Source organism: Corvus kubaryi, unplaced genomic scaffold, assembly GCF_017639235.1.
Source record: "Corvus kubaryi isolate FWS band 111438036 unplaced genomic scaffold, C.kubaryi_AGA036_p1.0 37300, whole genome shotgun sequence".
Taxonomy (NCBI): Eukaryota; Metazoa; Chordata; class Aves; order Passeriformes; family Corvidae; genus Corvus; species Corvus kubaryi.
The window spans coordinates 6,901,252-6,924,050 of NW_024581093.1; the positions used below are offsets into that span (position 1 = coordinate 6,901,252).

General features: G+C 46.6%; 1 protein-coding gene across 1 annotated transcript in view; it reads right to left on the reverse strand.

Moving 5' to 3' along the window:
* Window positions 1-22,799, reverse strand: part of CFDP1 (craniofacial development protein 1) — a 62,197-nt gene that overhangs the window by 11,074 nt on the left and 28,324 nt on the right. The window lies entirely within an intron of this gene.

The window sequence follows — 22,799 nt, forward strand, 5'->3', positions numbered from 1 at the left end:
GTCCCCAGCTTTAGCCTGACCTCCACCCTTGGGAATCTCAAACCCTCTGCTGCTCTGTTTCTGCTGGCTCCACAGACCACAGACCCTGGGCTGCTTCTCCATCCACCTTATAGTATCCTCCTGGTTGTGGATAACAGCTGCTGTAGCAGGAAGGCCCTGCTTCTATCATCTATCAATACTTTTAAGAAGCGCTCAATTTGTAAGAAGAAAACGCTGAACACAAAACAGGATATTACTGAGTCTTAGTTAACACTCCAGTGCTCCCTCACCCCTCTTCTTGTTATGCCACATTTTGTGGAAATAGTGTGAGCAAACACACAGAAGAGGATAGTCACTGATGTATGCAAATCACAAATGAGTTGCTTGTTTTCCCCCCACTAATGAAACCCAGCCCTCTGAGCCCCAATTAAACAGTGGCAAATAACCTGTTCTGCCAATGAGGGTCTTGTGACAAAGCAGCTGCTGCAAGACTTGGACCAAGAAAAGTATTTTTTTAGATTATGCTGATTCCACCAAGGCATCCTGCACACCTTGCAGCTATGGGGTAGAGGAGACAAGACAACAGAGTGGGGCAACTTCTCTGGCCTGACTGCAGGGTTTTGCACCTCCCAGAGCAGCGACAATTTAGTGCTTGACACTCCATCACATTCTAGCATCCATCCAAAACATCTGGTGACTCTCCAGGAGGCACTGAAGAGCAATCTTTCCTTCTGCAGAAATAAACGTGGACTCACAGAGATGACATGATTCCATCAGTAGGAAATCTTGAAAGGCCAGGAAAGCCCCTGTACCGTCTGCCCCAGCCCCTGGAAGCAGATTATCAGAGATCACCTTTACCAATTAACATTTAAAAAGGCAGGTTACACCTACAACCTATAAAAATCCACTTTCAAGCAAGGTTCGGAACTTGGATAGTTTTTGTTGCGTGTTAGATGATGAGACTACTGCAAGGGAGAGTGCATTTATGATGTCTGGCCGAAGAGGACAAGCAGGAGGCATCCATTCCCAGACCTCCAGTATGCCTGAATAGCTTTCCAGTGGCTTCAAGCAGAAGAACCCAACTCAAACATGCACTACAACACCAACCACTTCCCTGCTGGCTCCTTGCAGCGCTGAGCAGCATGTCAGATCCCACCACCAGGACAGGGAGCTGGCAAGTAAATGTCACCAAGTGCAGAAAGATGGCATCTCAGGCCTCGCAGCCTTTAAAGGACCATCCTGACCACCCAGCCTTGGCTCTCCCGCTGACCCTCTCCTGCAGCCCTTCCTTCCTCACTGGAACTTGTGATACTTACTTGCAGCACAGCAATGGCAGCTCTGTTCCTGTCACCCCAAGTGCTTTGATGGCAGGGATTCAGGAGAGAAGCTTGCCCACTCAGCAAAGAGAGGATTTTGGACATAGTAGTATCTCTTCCTTCCACGATCTGCTGTAAAGCTGAATAGTTTCCTTAACTGCAGGAAATGGTTCTCATGCAAACTAACCACAGCTGGGCAACTGATGCAGCCAGTAAATATTTTCATTTTAATAAAGTGGAAGATTCCTGCCCAGAGCACCACAGATCACTTGCCCTGCTGTCCTTCCTTCTGCATGCAAGGGTGTGAGACTGCACAAGAAGGATGAATGCAGAGACCGGGGGTTGGCCCATGTGCCCACTCTGCTGTTCACTCCCAGACCATCTTCCTCAACAGAGGAGTGAAAACGGTGGCAGGGAACAAGAGGGGCACATGTCAGGAAGGCAAGCATGGTGCCATCTGCTCCTGAACGTCAGGATGGTCTGACTAGAGGGACCAGACAGCAGCAGAACGACAGTGCCCGGTATTGCCAGCGTGCAGAAACCTTCCCCAGAATGATATAACAGGTCTTGTTCTTCAGAACCTAAAACTGACCAGCTCTTCTCACCCCTCACCCCACATAATCAGCCAAGGACAGAAAGTCTCCCAAGAAAAACCCAACTGCATTTCTACTTTCCCCTCCTGTCCCCTTCTTGGCCTTGTTTCCCAAACAGGCTCTCAGGTGGATGCAGAGAGCAGCCTGGCTTGTTCTCAGCTCTGCCTGTCACAACAGGTATTTAAAAAAGCAAACAAGAAAGCCTCCCTAACACCAAACAAACAAACATTGAAATCCCAGCTGGAAAAAAAAGCAAGCAAGGAGGAAATGAAGATAAAAGCAGGGTGGATGGTGCTGGAGAATTGGCGATGATCCTGTTTGGAGGGCACTGCCCAAGGCAGGCTCTCAGGGAGAGGACTGATGGTTTCCCACCACCCAGCCAGGGCAGTGCAGCCCAAGGAAATCACTGCCAACCCAGTGGTGCCCGTCCATATGCTCCACTTGCTGAGCAGGTACCCAGCATTCACACCCTGAAGCACACACGAACTGAGCCAAGAACCTGCCTGAAGTGCTCTAGGAGTAGTGGGGACTTTTGATGCAGGGTTATATCATTGTGGTGAGGTCTGTCAAAGTTCCTGCACTCTGAAGAGCAACATGCATGAAACCACTGTGGAAAAGCAGCTATGTCTGGGACAAAACCCACTGTGTGGTGCTACAGGCCACAGCAAAGCAGGCAGCTGTGTCCAAAGGCAGTAAGAGATGCAAGTGCAGGAGGAAAATGGGAATTATCCCGCCTGTGATCCTGCTAGCAGACCAAGGCAGACTGACTTATGCTGCATGGAGGGCTTTGCTGACAGGAGTCAGTTCCTGGTGAAAATGCTCTGATTGCATCCCTGCAAAAGGAGGATGGTCTGACTGCAGCAGGACCAGCCTCAAGTACTTATAAGGAACAAGGAAATGGGGGTTTTAACTCGAATTGATAGTGTGAGTTAACTTTTCTCAGGCTTTTGTTCACAGGCTTGCCAACCCAGGCTGACCCCAAGTTGCTTTGTCATCACTGCTTTTCCAATCACAAGAGCTAAGCCAAACCCCAGGTCCTTTCTGATTTCTAATGTCACCCCATTCTCCCTGAGACCTCAGACAGCCTCATGGTGGAGACCCCTACATGAACAGTGATGTTCACACCTTTCTTCTATTCACAGGAAGTCTTTGACACTGGATCCATTGAGTCAAGGAGCTAATCCTTGAGGAGGATCACAACTAAAGCATACTAGTGTTCAAATAGCAGTGTGACAGAGAGACAGCAGAGGAGGTGTAACCTCTCCAGAAGGGAGAGTGATAGCTCTCCTTCGCACAGCCAGGTTCTATGTTGAAAAGTTTAAGATGGGGATAAAAGGCACAGTCAGGCAAGGACAGCCAGACCACTCCACCCCAGCAATCGAAGCCTGGCTGAGATGATGCGTTTTCCATCAGCATGGAGACGCAAGGGCAGATGCAACAGAATAAAAGCCCACGTGATGTTGCCCTGGTGAGGGCTGCTGCAGGCAGTAGCACAACTTGCCACAGGCACAGTTGATTCTGGATGTGTTTGTGTCTAAATATAGCCAGTGGGGGAACAAAGATTTGTCATGGGAAAAAACCATGTCACTCCCAATTGCCAGCAACAGCAGCACGCGATGGCCTGCTGAAGGGCAGTACTCCAGTATTCCAGGTTTATTGTTGGATTTGTTATTAATCGAGCACAGTGAGTTTAAGTGTGACTTCAGAAGTTGTGCAATGCTGCTCTGGCAGAGTGCACTTCACCTTGAGGGGGGAAATAAGTGTCATGGAACTGGCTTTTGAACAGCAAAACTGATGCAGCAGTTGGTGAGGGGGCTTGCAGAGCACCATGCCATGGGCTGCCAGCAGAGAGAAATACTTCATCCTATCTTCATGTCATGGACTGTACTGGATAGGCCTTTCCGAAGTGCAAAGCTGGAAAAAGAGACCTAAGAGCTTCCTTGCTCCAAAACAGGAATGCACCCTATTCTCCAGTCCACTTCCCAAACTGGGGGACAACCTAGCAGTAAATAGACATAATATTGCACACATCAATACAATTATTCCAGGAATAAAACCAGTGTTGGGTCTCCATGTACAGTAAGAGGAAAACTTGCTGAGCAAGGAAGGGATGGGATGTTCCAGCTCAGGATGTCAGAGAGCAGCAGCAGTATCACAGGTGCACAGCTCTGCCAGAGCTGGCCTTTCCTCAGCCAGGTCCCATTCTGTGGCACCTAGGTCTGCATCCACTTCTCTGGAGGGCCTGGAGTCTCATTTTACAGGCTCTGGAGGATGTGCTCATTAAAAAGCACATCAGTTCTTGGGGAGCTGACTGGCTCAGGCAGAACCCCTGACCCTCAGGTTCCCTTATCAGCAGGAAGGGCTCATTAGGGATTGGACCAGGGTTTCCTGCTCAGGACCGAACCCTTTGTGTGAAGGGACTGCTGCCATGGAGAACCCACTTCCTAACAGCCAGAGGAAGCAAAATATTTCCCTTTGGCCTTTGAGATGAAGTTGCTATGGGGTGGATATCAACAAAATAAAGTTGCACTTGTGAAGCTGGGCAGCACTCAGCCATGCACAGGCTGTTACTGCAGGATAAAGGTACACCCAGCAGCATCCCCGCCCGCCCCAGAGCCAGGGACAATTCAGAGCAGCATAAGGCCTCTCTGTACCAGTGTAACTGCAGCTGCCCTCCGGGCTGTACTGGCAGAACTATTTTAGCAAAAACAAAATCTCGCACCCTCCTAATCAGTATGGCATTGTGTGGAGCCCAGGGCTCGCTCTGGCTCCCCTCCAGCCTGAAGCACAGAGGCTGTTTCAGCAGCAGACTCTGCTAACGCACTTGCAGCAGGCCAGCCAATTATATTACAATATCCGTGCATAGAGTTCAACGGGAGCTTAACTGAAAGAGCTGTAGCATTCAAATGACTCCTGATACTATGAAGACGTTAAGGACTCCAGGCCAGCACTAACCAGCCCTGTCTGATGCTCGGCTGATGGGTAAGGACCTGTTACTTGGGCTTGGTCTACAGCTAAAGCTACGCCCCTGTTACACACAGCACTGCCACTGAGGCCAAATGCTGATGGAGCTGCCCCTTCCCAGCTGGAAGCTGCAGTCACTCCTCGTGAGCTCTCCTCCACCCAGGGCATCCATGCAATACAAACCAGACCTGCTCCTGCCACTGAAGGACTACATACATGCACTAGAACTCACCAAACTGTTCCCACATGGACTAAATTGAATTTGCAAAGCACTGCTTGTATTAATTAATTTTATTGAAAAATCTCATGAATGCTCTTCATATATATTTTATGCTGTTTTTAAGTTCTTCAAACATTTAGGGATAATCAGTGTGTCAGTTTCAGATGGATTTTGTTACACCAGCACAGAACCAGTGCACCTCCCCCACTCCAAGGTGATGGGCTAGATTTAATCTTGTATGTTAGTGCTGCCACTGAGAGTGGCAAGAAATGCCACACTCTGTGTGGGAAATGTGCAGGGGTGGGGGAGGAAGGTGTCCTGCTTCTACCATTTTCACTTCTGACCCAATGGACAGAAATCAGCAGAAATACACACATATGCAAGCTGCCAGTGAGCTTACACTCTTACGTGGCTGTGAGGCATCTCACACCCCAACAGCAGGTAAGAGCAAAAAATAAAAGTGAGAGAGCACGATGTGTTTGGCACTCAGGTCCAACAGGTTGGTGACCTGAAAGATGTCAGAAGCTACTGCAGGCAGTGTCTGTGCACTTGCTGGGCTCCAACTTGGGTCACACGCTGGAGCATTTTAGAGTAACACCCTGCATTACGCCCATATTTAGCCATGGAAATAAGTGTGACTTGACTTTCAAACACTTGCAGCTCTCACTGACTTCACTGGGTTCAGTTGAGACGTTTCAAATAAAAGAGTAACGAGCACAACTCTGGGCTGGGATCAAGCACAGGCCATTTTTATCTTAAAAGGCATTTGTTTGAGAACATTCAGAGCTGCTAGAACCAACAGCACTGAAGTTATTTCACCATGCAACCTTAAAAATGTTGACAGCTTTGTCTGCAAAATGACATGGATTAATTGGTGACCAATCCTTAAAAAAAGAATAGCTAGAAAAAAACTGCTGGCAAACAGAGGAGAAATTCTTCCTCTCTTCAGAGGCTCACTCCTTCCTCCTTTGTCTAACAGCAGATCTTTTGTTCAAGACTTCAGCTGCAAGCAGCCCCGAGGTACGCAGGGAATGTCTTGGTTATGATGAGCTCTCCACACTGGTGCACAGACTTAGTTTCAATCAGCAGAGAAACCACTCCAAATCAGGCCTAAGAAGTCCTGCTAATGGAATTGTTCCAGTGCTAAAGGGATTTCAAAGTGAATGAGTGTGGATGGCGGAGCAGCTGGTGCGACTCCCAGGTTGCTCTTTACAGCGCAGTGTGCCATGCAAGGAGGATCCAACACCCTAACCACCCTTGAGAAAACAACCTCCAGTGCCCCCCCAGCAATGCAGAGCCCCTGGGTCTGTCCCTGTGGCTCCTAGACAGCCTTAGTGTTTAGTTCTGGTTAGCTTCCCACTGTATCAGATCAATGCCAGCCTTTGATCAAAATGAGGTGAGAATGGCAGGACAGAGGCAGGGAGGGACCCCCCTCCTAGCCCAGCAATTAATCTGACAGCTTGAAGAATAGATATGATTAAAACAAATACACCACCTTCCATTGGTAAATGTTCACGAAGCTCAGCAGCCTAGGAGAGGCGAAAGTTCCCAGGAAATTAAGTGAGGGTGAAGGAGAATCAGGACTGCATACCACAAATGCACCATTACAACGAGCAACAAGCTAGAGCCCAGTGGAGTGGTTGCTTTGGAGTGTTGTGCAAGTTAACCAACAGGATAAATATAATACATTATCTTCCAGTGGAAAGCCTGGCCTGGCAGCATGTGGGACTTTGGGGAACCATAAATATTTGGGCACTGCTACAAGCAGCCATAAAACAAAAATGAGGGTTTGATCACATTTAGTTGCTTTTGGGAAGGGTAATATCACTGGGGGATCCATCACAATTACGTTCTCCTGTTCCAGCGCAGATTAAGAGCTGGCCCAATGATCCAGATCAAAGAGGGTATTTCGGGGGTAAGGAAAGAAGAGAAATACCCTAAAAGCTTTAAAGATGTTTGCCATATAAAACATGGTGTCCAGCTAGGAGAGAATAGACAATAGAAAGTCAATTGATGAAAGAATGTACTCTTCTTCTCAACAACAACTTTCTCAGTTGTTTCAACAACTTTCTAAGGCTACAGAAAAGCTTAGTAACAAACCAGAGGACAGTGCAGAGCCCAAAATGTATGTAAGAGGAGATACTAAGATTATCCTCTGTTTTTCTTCCAGGGCTTGACTGAAGTGTTTTACATGTCTGAGCTGGCAAGGCCACCTCCCAGTGCCTTTCAGCTTTGGCAGCACTCACTTAGAAGAGCTGCCCTTCCTCTTCCCAGGGACCCACCTCACTGGAAATAGATTTCAAGTCCCCAGAGGAAGAAAATGGAAACAGCTGACTTCTCCCAGCCACAAGCTCAGTTGTCACCTTCCTGCTGGAGGCAGGCAGAGGGCTCCCAAACAGATTTTGCGGCTAATATCCACCTACCAAAATCTGCTCAGAAAGCCAAAGCTCTCCTTGAGCATGGGGACTGCAACCCGGCAAGGCTCCCACTACCTCCAGCAGCCTCATGCAGAGGGGCTGGCAGGGCCAGGGCTTTCATGACACATCATCTCTGGAATTCGAGTGTCCCACAGCCTCTGCTTGGTACAATGCCAGAGCTGTTTCTCAAATCCTGCATGACCTACCAGCTGTTGAGGCAAACCAGCAAGGCACACATTACCCAGAGAGGAGACAAGATCAGTGGACTGCTGATGAATGATGAACAGACTAATGCTTCACAAAACACACTCCACGCTCTTGGTTGGAGGGAACAGGTTCAGCTCCCTGGCTTCCCTAGAGGAGCCTGCATGATCCCAGGAAGGCCTTTAGTGCCCTTCTAGCAAGACCTTTGCCTCAGGAGACAGAGAGCTATGCAGCAGCGCTGAGCAAGGCAGGCAGGTTGCCAGCTGAGGACTCAAACTCCTTCAGGGAACTGTAACAGTTACGTGGTAAATGCATTAACCATGGGAACAGCTTCCCAAAGGATGTGGTGGATCCCAAATTGTAAGTCTTTCCATTGTGAGTGGATGCCTCTTTCAGAAATGCAGACTGTAGTTCAACCACAAGTGCTTGCAGGGAGCTCTCAGGAAAATGCCACGAGCCCAGAGAAGGCAGGGGCTCAGACAGGGCACTCGGGCAGGCACTTTGAACCCTCAAGCAACTAACCGACAAGATTCCTGCCCTTTGCACTATGCCATGGAAATTCAAGGCTTTTCTTGGCTATGCTCCTTTTCCATGTCTCTGTCCAGCCCAGTTTTCAGCTGTTTCTGTGATCTGCTTCAGGACAGCTAAATTTCCTTTGACCCAACTTACTGAGCAATCCTCTGAATCTTGTCACCCTCTCAAGCCGGTTTTATTTCCTTGTTTTTCAATTACAGTCAGATCTCCTAGTGAAAGATTTTCTGCCTCATAGCTTGAGATTCTGTTCCCCCAGCACCAATTTCTTGGCAAAACTCGAAGATAAGGACTAGTGAAAGCCTTCACAGCATGCAGCACCCAATGACCCACACTGCTAGAGTCAGGTCACTCACCATTCTGCCTACTCTCAGTTCCTGGAGAGCAGTCCTTGGCAAGAGAGAGAAGAGACTGAATCTCACTCATAGCGTAACTCCTCATTTTCTTTAACTTCATCTGTGACAACTGTACCAAGGCTGTCGCACTCTGCCTAGGAGCCGCCTCAGGATCCCCTGACACTGGTACTGCAGTGTGCTCACTGATGTTAAACACCCAGTTATGTCTGTATTCTGTGTCCTCTCCTGTCAAACCAGATGCCTCAAGCTGCTCAAAACGTTTGGTGGTTTCCAGTGGAGAATCTGCTTGTGAACAATTCTGATGCACTTCAAAGGCTACTGTTAGCAAAAAGGGAGAAAAATACGGGAAGGGGAGAGGAGGGAAGGGAGGGGAGAAGGAGATGCTTTGCCCTGCTCCAGACTTTGTGCTACTGGGCTCTCTAGCACCAGGACGAGGCTCTTCAAATAGCCAGGTACAAGGAGGTCATGCTGAACCTCCCAGGAGACCAGGAAGAAGCAGGAAGCTTTCTGCACAAACAAAAAAAACCTCCCTTATCTGCCTCAATCACAGTAGTATTTGGACAAAGCGTTCTTGCCTGTATCTGGACTGTAATCTGGTGTTTCAGCAGGGCTGTTCTCAGGTCTCCAGCAACATTTAGCTGATCCACATGTAGCCTGGTGGAAGGTGTTATTCTACCATACATAAAGTTCCTCCTTTTCTTATCTCTTGGCTTTTGAGTTTCTAGTTCTCTTCAGGGTCTATAATCAGGGATTTGAGTTTATTTATAACCAATAAGAAGTCACAGCCTCCTCCATGATATCTAAGCTACAGCACTTCTTCTATGACTCTTTTCCTTCCATTCACAAACTTAAACCACTTCCACGAGCAGAAAAGGCAAAGCAAGGTAAAGTCTTGCCAAGGGAAGAAGCTCTCCCATTACTCTCACCCAAGAAAGTGGCACAAAGGGAAAAAGACCAGAAGGGATGGCTCACATCCCTGGGTCATGGCAGAGAGCTGGAAAAGGCTCATCTCCAGGAGGACAGAGTGCCAGCACTTCTTTTATTAACTCAGCCAGCAGCTGCAGAATTTAAGCTTTATTAAAAGCCTATTTTTCCCTTGCTGCTGCAAAGGAAACCAACTCCCTCCTCTCCCCTCCCAAATAAAAGGCCAAAGTCTGCAGACAGACATCCTGTAATGTCACCTTAGAAAGAGGTGGCAACCTGACTCATCTTAGTGGAACATGCATGGAGCAGCTTTACTTCAGGTTACAACAAATGAAATACATTGCTCCCACTGCTGATCCTTGCTTTGAGGCTTTATTATGAGCAATCCAACAAACCTCCAATATTCTCTGATTGCAAGTGCAAAAAAGGAAAGGCAGGGAAAACAGGCGGGCTGGATTTTGATGCTCTAGGCATCCAAAGTCTCCCACTTTGCGGCACTGATGCATGCAGGGGCCCTCTCTCCTACAGACACATGCTGCGTGATAGGTCAAAAAGAAACCATTTACACAACCTTCCTATGACACATTTTAATATAACACAAAGAAGAGATCGCGTTATTTGTCAGGTCAGAACAACAAGAGATGGCGAGCACTGAACTTACTAACCACTTACTAAATATTGTTCTCCAATGGCTATTCTAAGCCTACCTCAATTTATAGATTAATCTGCTGGATCAGTAATCTAGGCTATTTGATGATTAGCATTTAGAAGTACATATTTCTGGGAAGGCTGAAAATGTGCTTGCGATTTACAAAATTACTGCAGGGTCTCTAGTGGATTATTTGTCAGAAGCAGGTGTTCAGCCTTAGCCACATTCTCCCTTCTCTCCCCACATCCAGGTTTAATATCAGCAATGAAATACCAACTGTTCCTGAAGCATTTACTCTAAAACAGCAAAGCAAGTGTGAGTGTTGTCCCCCTTCCCATTTCTAGCCTGCTGCCACACAATGTTAAGGCTTTAGGATGATGTATATCAACCAACTGGGGTGTGGGGGGAAACGGGACCGGAAAGCATCCAAGTAATCTGTGTGCTCCGCACACCCTGGGGAGAGTTCCCAAAGCCTGCCATGACAAGGAACATTCCTCCCCTGCATCGATGCTCGTGGAGGAGGATGGTGCCAGCTGAACAAAACAGATTTGAAGAGGGAAAGAGCCAGTCTGCCTCTGTTTGCAGCTAGCCCCTCCTTTTGCCCAGCCCTTTCTGACTCTGGCCCCAAGCTGCTGCTATCTTTCAGGCTTGGGTTGGGATTTCCTCTGGAGCCTGTCACCAGAGCTCTTTAAAATGGCAGTTGGAACCCTCGCTAAACACCAGACTAACCATCCTTCCTCAAACACTGAGTGCATGGCCTCCAAAACCCTCCTGAAGCCTGCAGTGTCTGCAAAGGCAGTAAGCAGTGCTTCAGCTGGCTCTCAGCGTGGCCCATTTCATAACACAAAAGGAAACTCAAATCCCTCAGGGCTCAGATTTTTTCCAAACTGGGTAAACACATGCAAACACACATTATTTGCATGCACAGCAACTGGGACAAAGGATCTGTGGCCAGGTAGGTATCTAACTGGTGGTCCAGGCATGTGGTAACATGTGTGCAATCCTAGTAATCTTGAGCTAAAAGAGACTTATCTCTAGACTGACTCTGTGCTGCTTCCAAGTCTTGCTTTGAGATTAAAAAGCAGCCTTTGTTGTTTGGAATATTACCATATTAGAAAAAAACCCACCCCTGCTCAGCTCCCCACCCCAAAGGTTTCGTTTGTAACCCAAAACATCAGCGCCTTAATAACAGAAGGTCAAAGCCCTCCAGTCATTAGGCAGATTATATTTAAGAGCCCTATGTGCAGCTGATCAGAGGCTTATTCCTTAAAGGATTGAAATGGCAAGCCAGCGCACCTCAGCAAGCAATCTTGTTTAATAGTCAATTAGCAGAGATGTGCTCTTCTGAGCTAAAGATCACTGCAGACAAAAAAAAAGAAATGCACCACCGTCAGCTATTCCTCCATTTCTGCTATTATATCAAGCCAGCTGGTCTGCTCTTTCTTTAGCTGGTAAGGCCAGGATGCAGTTACAAGTCACACAGCAGTTTTATTCCAACCAGGATGGTAACATTCTTGATAATAAACAATTTTTTTAGACTAGAAGGGGGGCTGGATAGACTGAGAAGTCAATAGCAAAACTCCAACTTTTTCAATACAAAGTCTTGTCTCTGAGCATGTAACTAAACTAGGGCAAGATACAATCCTCCAGCAGTGACTCCCCTTGTAGCTCCAGATACCTAAACCCCACATGGCAGTGCCATACATCTGGGAGGAGGAAGATCTAACTAAAGGCAGATTTGCATAGTGTTGATTTATTAGTACCCACCAAATTACAGCAAGGGCAGGCCACCTACATCCAGCCACATGTTGGCAACAAGAAGTGCTGCAAACGAGAGCACACACCCAAGTTCCACAGGCACATGGACATCAGTGTAACCAAGAGCACATGGGAACTCTTCTCTAGAGCTGCCAGCTCCAGCATTCAAAAGCGCAGTCAGCCTCCACACCCCCTCCAGCTGACGTTTGCTTGAAGCCAGGCATTGCAGAAAAGAAGAAAATCAGAAGCAGCAATAATTTGCCTCCTAGTTTTCTACCCTACCTTAAGCCAGCCAGAGTGACTATCCTTTCCTTCCAGCCATTAGAGGCAGAAACACTATTTTCCTTGCTCCAAAGCAGAGATTCTCACCTGATCACTTTTCCTCAAGACTTGAGCTTTAGAAGGAAAATTTGCCAAGTATTTGCAGACTTGGCATTTCATTCAAAGGTAGCATCACCCCCCTCCCACAATCAGTCAAATGTGACACTGGGTGACTCAATTTGCAACAAGAGGCTTGTGCTGGTTGGTTAAGAGTAGAGCAGAGCCATTATCTAGAACCCAGTCTGGAGAGTCTGATGGAAAGCTTTATGCCACCAAATCAGTGCTCTTCACAGAGTTCCTTTCTTAAGAGTTTCAGCAGAAAGACTGAAGGGTTAAACTGCTCATGGACTCTGAATGACCATGTTGTGGCCACAGACCATGTGAATGACCCTCTAAAATCCTCTGTGCTGGAGAAGGTGAAGTGCAGTATCATGCTACAGAAAAACACAGTTACTACTGCAACCTTCCAGGCAGCAGCAAGAGCAGGGTATGAAATCTGTCCATACTGGCCCAGAACCATGGAATTTTCAGAAAAACACTCTTCTCATGCAACGTGAAAAACTCACAGACATAGCAGACAGTCAATATGAAGGCACATCAAATTAGGGTTCCTCCTTGCTTGTGGGTTACCACAAACATCTCTGCAGGCTGACACCTAACCTGGGGACTCCAATTTACTCTCCTGCTTTAAAGAACAGGAAGAACACAAAGATGCCCAAAGCCTGATAGCCAGGCTGGTGACAATGTGCAGAGAGAAACTGAAGCTTACTTTCTGCTCTTATCATTGCCATGCTGACTCTGTACAGAGGGAACAAAAACAAAGCAAGACTGCCTGAATGACCTTTCTCAGCAGCAGAGTTTAAACAAGACCAATTCTGAATGGCAAAAGACTCTGAAGTTGCCACTAGAGACGATCCTTTTTCACAGTATACCCTTGCCTGAATGCAGCAACAGGAATAAATTCTGATGGAAGAAAAACTGACAGCTTTTTCCATTTAAATATATGCCTAAAGGCACCACTTAGAAGCGGGATTCTTAGGTTATGAACAAAAACCCCCTTTGGTTTTCTTCTCCCTCACAGCAAAATCCTACAGGAGCATCTCCCAGGTGGGGTGATGCTTACCTGAACAGACCCTGCTGTGCTCAACTCCACAGAGAACAGAGCAGATGGGAAAGTCTGCATTGGTACAGTCCCAAGTAGCAGCTTCAGAAGGCAAGTGTTTATTTTACCTCTTTCCTCTCCTTTGAGTTAAGGCTGGCTTCCCTGCTCGCTTCCTAACCTTGCACATTTGGTTGAGATGAAGGTGGGAAGCAGCAAGCACTTTTTTCAAACTCAGGAGCAACAAAGGATGGCTGAGGCATGAGCACATGAGCAGAGGGGCCAAAGTTACAGGTGATGGTGGTTTGTAACAGGAAAGATGACCTGGAGGTATTAACTCTCAGGGTTAAAGCACCACAAGGAATGATAGTGCACTTCAGAAGAGGACAGACACAACCTCTCAGTCCTCTGCGGGTGTGAGGCACACCCTGCAACTTGGGGAAGAAAACAGAAATACACAGAGATGAAGTCACACAGCAAACTCAGAGGCAGAGCCAATGTGTATTGGCTCCTAGCAATGCCTGGCTACCAGGGTCACCTCCTCTTCACCTTGCACTTCTTTCCTTTGGATTGTACACTACCTGTATGTGCAGCTTGGCTGAAAAAGCCTGGCTGTGCTGTGGAAGTGCTGGTAACTCAGCTGTGTGTCTAATCCAGATCAGGGATTTTCCTTGCTGTGCCATGATTCCTTTGCTTTTTTAGCTTATCCAGTTGTAAGCCTCAGGGCTTGAAGGCCAGATAAGACAAATAACAAAGGGCACTTTTAGCTGCAGGGTTTCCCCCAGGCCTTCACCCTGCACATCGAGGTGGCACCCAGAGCCACATGGAAAACCCAAGCTGGTTTGGGGCACACCAGCAGCAGGAGGCACAGATTTACTCTGCTTCCCCAAAGCAGCATTGTGCCTGGGCTGCTCAGCATCTCCACTGCTCTCCAGACATGCTGTCTTTGCCTCACGTCCTCCTCATCCACATCGTGCATCTGGTGATACAAAGGGTGCTGGGTCTGGTGTGCCCAGCTCTCCTCCACATCCCCAAGCCTATGGATCATGAAGTCAGGGTTTTCTATGTCCAGTTAAGCTACTAAAAAAAGAAAAGGCCCCGAGACACTGGGTAAGTCTGTTACGCCACACACAACCTGCTCACCATCAAATCCTCTTCAAGCAACTTCATCACTTGTTTCAACCTGCTGACATAATGATGAATGGCTGGCAGGAGGACGTTAAACATGGTTTCAGGCTGCTCTTGAGATGGTTGTGTGGGAACAGCTCACACCCCTCTCCTGAGCACATGCTGGGGCGAGTGCAGTCTGTACTACTCATTTCTGAGATCATGCAGCTACAGCAAGGGGAGCATCTTTGTTGCTGCCACATGTGTCTGCCTTAAAGGGGATATGAAAGCTGCTGGCTTTGTTTTACACTGGGACCCATGCCTTTCAGCCCCTTCCCACAGTTTTAAATACAGACAGCTGGAAGACCTTCTCCAAACTCTTTTTTCCTTGCTTCTTTCTTTGAGTTTAGGACAAGGTTAATCTGGTCCTCCCTGATTTTGCCAGATAATTTTCTGGAGATCCCAAGGATGACTATTAATTGAAGGGCTGGAGCATCACAAGGCTAATGAAGAGGTCCTTTTCCCAAAAACTGTTTGATAGTCAGCAGAGAAAGCAAAAGCAAGGGACTACAGGAATCTCTTGGTGCTTCTTGCATTACATCCTCCCCTTTGTTGTTCATATTTAAAGCATGCAAAGCCCCATATATTTAATTGCCTGTACGTTGCTTGGTCTCCTGCATTGCAAGCAAGGCTATGTCATGAGAACTGCAGCACAGCACATCCTTACCCATCAATTTTGGGAAAAAGGGCTGGGCTGTGGTAAGCAGTAGACCGAGAGGAACATTGTTTTATTCCCTGTAGGACCTCCACATGCTTCCCCACCCCCACACCATTTAGAGAAAGCAGCAGGGAAAAAAGGAGCATATTGGACACTTCAGTTTTTGGTCTTTTTCGTATCTGCAAATACAAGTCTCTTATTAAAAGATAAAGAAAAACCCTTTCATCCTCTACATCCCGACCTAATCTTTAAATACCCAGTGAAATATAAGTAATTGAGAGATGCCTTTAGCAGCTGTGGGCTCAGTCATCCCTTTCATGTACGTAGGCAGAAGATGACTAGGACTAAGGGTTGCTTAACTTAAAACTGGCATAGTGTGATCGCTGTGCCTGGCAATGAATATTAAAAGCAATGACAAGATTGACATTATCTAGCTGCACTGTAGCTTCTACTTTTTTTTCCATTTAAATGCTCCATTCCTCAGTTCTTACTGCAAGGATCTGAGTCAGGAAAATACAGCTCAGGCTGACAACTTCCAGAAGTGCCTGCTAAAGCCCAGCTCGTAGTGTGCCAAACCTAAGACACTTAAAAGAGCTCAGCTTACAAAGCAACACAATTTCCTGAGAACAAACATGAATAAAAACACTCCTTGTGTGTCATGTGCTGTGCACACGTTTGAGGTTTCAAAGAGGCACCCCTTGATTTCTTTTTCTAAATGTTGGGCAACGTTGCTAAGTCCTTCTTCACCTTCACAACCATTTCTGTTCTCTCCGAAGTGACTGCAGAGAGGCAGTAACGAACTGGAGCTCTCCCACATGCTCCAGGGACCACGTTAGCTACAGTTTCTGCTCCCAGCCATGACAGATGTTTTCCTGAATGTGTAGAATTCATTTTTTTCCCCTAAAGAAATGCCTTAAAAGCTGCTAAGTGGCTCTAACTGAATGAGTGGTGGTTAAACAAGGGCATAAGACAGAACAAGCAAGTTGCCAAAATGCTTTCTCTCTTTAAATAGGAGAAAGCACCAGTGCTTGCACAGACTTGCTCCAACGCCCAAATTGCTCACACCACGAATATGTACCTTATTTCTAGCTTCAGCTTTCAGCCACTGCTTACAGCTGCTTCTTGGTGGGCTGGGTTAAAGAGCACCTCCTTCAACTGAGAATTACATCCTTGTGCCGAAAACTACTGGCTAAGGTCAAGTCATGATTCCTCCTACCCCAAAAGCTGTACCGGTTAATCAGAGCTATCACATGATCCAAAAACTCATGTTATATTTTGTAGTGGAGGTGGGAGCTGTTTCCAAGCAACAGGGCTAAAACCTTGGGCTGCCCAAGGTCACAGAGGATATCTCTGCTGAGGAGCACACTTCTGCACTTCTGCAGCTGCTGCCTTGAACTCCACAGAAAGCATACAAAGCCTCCTGGGGGATCCCCTCATATGTTAAACATGGGCCAGCTGGTTCCTCTGCAGCTGTAGAACAAACCTAAGCATAGCTCTGCCATGGGCTGACAGCCCCACCTATTCTGCAGCAAGGATGAAGGCAGCAACAGCAGTGCTTGGGTCTCCAAGGCAGAGATGTTTTCCTCCAGCTCGCTGGCTTTCCCCTCTCCACTATTCTAACCCCACAGTGATGCACAAGCATTGCTGCCAGGCTGGTCCCACACTGCCATCAAGCATTGCTCTGGACTCACCTCTTCAGGCTGCTCACAGTATCAATTCGATCACTACAACTCCATGAGGGGCAGGGGCCCAATTCTTGCTACCTCTTTCCCCTCTCCCTGTCCTTCAAAGGAAAGAGACACTGCTATCAGTCAGCTAAGAGCAGTGTTTTCATCAGCAGATGTTCTCCTTGAGCATCTTGTCATCACAGTTTGTCCTCTTAAATTTTTCTGAATTTACAAGATGCTGCTGAAAGCTGGTGGTCAAGAGCTCGCACAGCAAAATCGAGCCCAGCGTGGCCACTTTGTTAAGTAGTTTGATTGTACATGGAAAAAGGTATAAAAGCCCTGCACAGGGCATAAACAAGCTGGCTGTACATAATGGACATTGTTAGGTGTCTGAATAGGTCACTGACTCAAAGGAAAGTTCAGCTCCACAATGCAGGTCTTGAGCTCTGAATACAAGTAGAAAGCATCCCTGTGCACTCACACCCCATGCATTCAGCGCAGCTGGATCTTTTTGTATTTCTCACTGTCCGTTTCCTCCTGAATTTCCCTAGTTTCCTTCCATTCGTATTATGAGCCTTTGTTCTTTCTCTGCCCTCTTCCTCCTTCTATTTTGAAGTGTACAGATGGAGTCTAAGGGTAGGGAAGCAAGCAGAGTCACAGCATACTAGAAAAACAACTTTCGCAGCTTAGTAAAAATAGGATAAACCAACTCTAGCACTGTATGGAAGCAGTGACCCCTGTTGCAAGAGACAGAACCCTGCCAAACTGCAGCTACAAAACTTTTGTTTGTTAAGAAGTTAAAAATAGGGTCCTTCCTAGAATTAATTTCATCCTAGCATTTGTTAGTTGTTCAACCCTTGCACATGAGGCTTTGCACCAGGACACTTATCATCCATCATGGTGGATGGACATGTAGTGATAGGACAAGGGAAAATGGCTCTAAACTGAAAGAAAGGAGGTTTAGATTAGTCCCAAAGAAGAAATCTCTCACTGTCAGGGTGGAAAGGCATTGGCATAGCTTGCCTTGAGAAATTGTGAATGTCCTATCTCTGAAAGTGTTCAAGGCCAGGTTGGATGGGGCATGGAGGAACCTGGGCTAGTGGAAGAAGGGGGTGGCAGGGAGGTGGAATGAGATGATCCTTTTAAGATCCCTTACAACTCAAACCATTCTAAGATTCTAAGAATGTTCTTCTTCCCATCAACAGGTCTTGAAGCATGACAAGCATTTGTGCAGTACAGTTCAACTTTGAATATGGCTTAATTGAGACATCCTGAGCAACAAATCCGAGTGTTCCTACAGTCTCCCAGCACAGGAGGAAGGTATTTGCACAGTGACAGCCTGGGTTTGGGTCTGACACCAACGGGCCTCTCCTTTGGACTCAGACAAGTCACAGATTGCCCACGAACAAGATGAATTCAGTGAGAGGCACCTGCTGTGAAGAACAAACCCAGAAGCGGGGTCACTGATGTACAGCTGAGAGGTAAAAGCTGAGAAAGGTTCTCACCTCTAAGGACAGAGCCAGGAAAGTGCTGAAAATACCTACAGAAGTTGTCTAGTTGTTACCAGTATCACTTTGTTCCAGGTTTCACAATTAGGAGCACCCCCCATTGAGATCCAAGACACCCTGTGATCTCAGGGGCTGTTCTGGGACCAGGATATGTCCTGCCCCAACAGAGCAATGCAGACAAGCTTCATATGCTTTCTACAAGTTTTCTACAGCCTTTCCTTCCAAATATTTTTCAAAGACAACCTGCATGCATTAAAACCATCATCAGGACTTCTGCAGCACTTGAGACTAGCAGAGCTGTCAGCTCTTTCAGGGATAATAATCACCTGTCAAAAATGCAGATCAGACTGGAGAAGAAATAAGGGTTAAAAGGAAAAGCATCAATAAGTACCTTGAGCTGGAGTCAAGGCAATCAAGAGACTGAATGCAGCTGCTTTGGTAAGTATCTTTTAATTCAACATGTTCCTCCTCTAGTGCAGGGGCCTTAGGGTGACTCCACAGTAGTTTTGTGCCTGTGGCTTTAAATTTGCTAATAAATAGTCTATGCATTCATGCACATGATGGATGTGGGGGAGGGAGAAAAGAGAAAGATTTTAGATTACAGCAAAACCAGCATTTGTCCCTTGCTTTAGTTGGTGTGAGAGGCAGATTCCAGGCTCTTGGACTAAGGAAGAATATTTTCTGTTCCATTCCTAATGTGCTTGGCTGCCTTATGTCAAAACCTGTTTTAAATCCATTAATGAAATTAGGCTGAGTCTACATAACTTCTTAATACTCCAGTGGAAAAAGGGCACTTTGGGCATATTTCCGAGAACAACAGGCATCCAAAATTCCCACCACTGTCACATGAAGCATCGCTCTCTGGCCAGCTTCCTCCTCAAACTGCACTTTCTCCCTGGAACATCACCCAAGTTGTTACTGGTTGCTTTATGGAGAACACAAGAACTTGATGAGATTTGCTTTTCTCTTTGTAGTGGCACCTCAGTACCGGCTCCTCCAGCATTGCTGCCATGTTGGCATTCAGGTTCATACGCAGTGGTGAGATCCCACTCAGACACATGGATCAGGTTTTGACACCCATCTGCTCTGAGGTCACAAGTGGATCTGCTCCAGCTAGTAAGGGTAATGGGAATGACAAGGAAGTCTTTTTGTTCCTGTGCTGCCCTGTGCCTGCTCTAAAGAGACCCACCCAGCACCACAACCATGCCCCCTCTCCTCAAGAGAGGATGAGCTGAAAGCCTTCAAGGACAGGAGCCACTGTTGGTAGAGATATGGTCTGTACCTAGGAGAGAGCCTTTCTCCAGAGATCTGGAGAAGAGATGCCAAATGCTTCTTACAGAAAAATGAGAATTATTCCAGCACGTGAAAAGAAAGTCCTCTCCTCCAGAGTGTTAAGGCACTAGTAGATTACATTTTTTAAAAAACTAAGTTAAAGGACACAGCAACAGTTAATAAAATGGGCAGCAGTATTTTTTGGCAGAAGTAATTTAAGGCTAACCTCCTGTTCCATGAACAGTGGCAGCCTAAATGGGAAGGATCGCTGAGTCAGCTTTTGCTTTGGACTTTACAATGTGCTCTATGTTTTCCAGCAGGCTCTAATCTACTCGGGAAAGCTGAAGTGGGGGGAAGAGGGCAAACATAAGAGGTTTGAAGAAATGTGGAAAGAAATATATGGAATTCAAGTCTCTGTTTAATTAAAAAGCTGAAGAAAATGGTATCATTATGTCTCCGAATGAGTTCTGACTGCAAAGACCACAGGCACCAGCAGCTGCATGTATGTGACTCCAGAGATGCTGCGCTGGTACACGAACTATTTATTCTTGCAACTCTATGCAACAGCACATGATAATCCTAATAACCTAATATTAGGTTATCCTAATCGTAACCTTAACACACATACACACAGAACAGCTTTTAAAATAGGAGATAGTGCAAGTAAGCTGTTCTCCAAAGGGCCTGGTTTATCCAGGACCTTGCCTCTACCACTGCCCTAGAGCACACACCTAAGAGAAGAAAGTATAAAATGGTCCTTCCTTGGTCCATGTTTCCTGCCTTGAGAAAACAAGCTCTTTTTGGAAAGATTAAGTTCTTTAACTAAGAATGAAGTTCCTTCACAATTTAAATCTATCCGTGTCTTCCATGACACTGGCTCCAGCACTCAGCTGTTGCAGGGCTGTTTCAGCATGTGATGCTGGCAGTCAGGCTAGTTTCAGCTAAGTGCACTGAAATAGCTCAGCAAAAAGATCCAACGACCATGGATGTGAGAGAAATAGGGGAACACAACAGCCAGTGGCCAGATCATCTGGCTGACGCGGCAGGAGCCTAAGCCTGAAAGAAGTGTCATGCAAAGGACCACGCTGTTAACAGTATCTTTTGCAAGTAGCCATGAAAAGCTTTTATATTTAAATAAAGGACTTGGCAGAGAAAAATCACTTCCTCTCATTTACTCTCTCCACATTGAGTGAAACTTCAATTGAATTAAGAGACTGGGTTGCTATTCCCCTCCCTGTCCCCTGTAGCCTCTCAGTGGTGTTTGCTTTTTACATGAAGATAGTTATCCTAAATTTTTATAAGCTTGCTTTTCCTTTACCAACTAACCATGCTGAGGTACTCAAACTCTACAGGGCAGAGTGTACACAACTGCCATGCACACTAACTCACGACAGTGTGCTCCCAGGATGCTCCCTGATGCATCAGGTGCTGAGATCCCTCTGGCACAGTACAAAAGGGGAGTCCCCTCCTGCACAGCCCTACCTTGCCCAGAGGAGTCCCAGTTGTGCTGGGATGCTCTCTGCTACCCCTCATCAACAGCTATCCCTTTGTTTTGAAGGTTTCTTGTAGCAAGAGCTACATTCTATATTGGAACAGCCTGCAAAAATTAAATAAGGAGTTACTACTAGTTATGTTGTAGACAATACTTATTACAACCAGTTAATGTGAAAGCCAGAAAATATCCTACAGCCAGCTCCCCACCTTCACAGCAGCAGGGGAGGGAGCAGGGCTGCAGTGCCCAAAGTGTCAGACCTCTGCTCACTGCTGTGCAGCCAGCCTGGGAGCCTCAACAGGCACTGCCCAACAAATCCCACTCAGAGAGAGCTGATTAGACCACGCACAGGAAAGCACAAAGCCAGCTCAGATCTGAAAGCAGCACAGATCATCCTGCACAAAGCTATGCTTTGGTAGCAAGCCCTCTGAGAACCGGCAGGTACACTCTGTGTGGAGCCAGCTCAGGAGTCCCCAGGCCTCTTACAATTTATTCACAAGCTGTGATGGGGAAGAGGCAACTGCACACGCCGGGACCGCAGTGTGTCTGACTGTGTATTAGCTCCACACATGGCTCAAAGTCCTAAAGGGAGTGAAGGGATGAAAACAACACTTAAAGTTATTTTAAAAAGTTTCTCAGCCCTCAGCATGCCTTCTGGATGAGTGTTCAACTTGATTAGCTGATGAAGAACCACACAGCAGAAGTACTTGATACTCTCTGAACTGAGGCTCTAGAGATGATGACAACCTACCACATCCAACTCAGCAAGCCTTGAGCATTTCCCAGGAACAGGGTCTTCACCTCTTCCTCCACAGCAATCAATCCATAGGTGCCTAGGTTTCTGGGCAGCTGCTTTCTTTTTAGTTACATCACAAATCAAAGTAAATAAAAAAACTGTCAGGGGCCTCTTCCAAAGATTCAGCCTGAATCTCTCTCATTTTCAGCCCCACAGCCTGTGGGCCCAAGCAGACCCCATCCGTTATTTCTCCATCTGAAGCATATTATCACTTTGCAAAGCTCTTTCTTTTATTTTGCAGACCACTGAATTCCCCACGGCATTCAGTATAATCTCTGAGTTAATGCTTCAAGGCTCCCAGATTGTCACAGCAACAGCCCTGTTATATTGGTATCAATATTTAAAAACAAGAGGCCTCTTCCTCCCACATAATCTGCATTTCCAGGTTTATCACAAACAGTAAAAAATTCATGCATGTATGTTTGGCTCAAGGTGCACATAAGAAAGCAGATTCACTCATGCATCAGCCAGACAGCTGACATCCCTCCTGACATTTATCTCCATGGATGAGGAAAGATGAATCACCCACAGCTATACAGCTCAGGAGTTTGCCCTTGGTCAAACCAGTAAATGACATAAATCAGCCACTGTGCATCCTCAAATTCAGAGACAGGCACCTAGAGAGACCTGGAGAGCAAGAGGGGCAGCAGCAATCTCTTCCACATGAAACAGGCATAAACACAACCACGTCCTAGTGACACCTAAATAAAACCCACAAAAGCAGAGCTCAAGAAATTTGCTGTATTCTGGGAAGTTCTCGCATATTTGTAACTGTTTCAAATTATTTGTTCAACAATTAGTTGCCACTGTTAATTAAGCTCAAAGAAAGGGAGGATTATTCAATTTTTGAGGTCTTATACTCAAAATTAGATACAATTCTTTACCAGAGAGGCCAGACAAAGGCCACT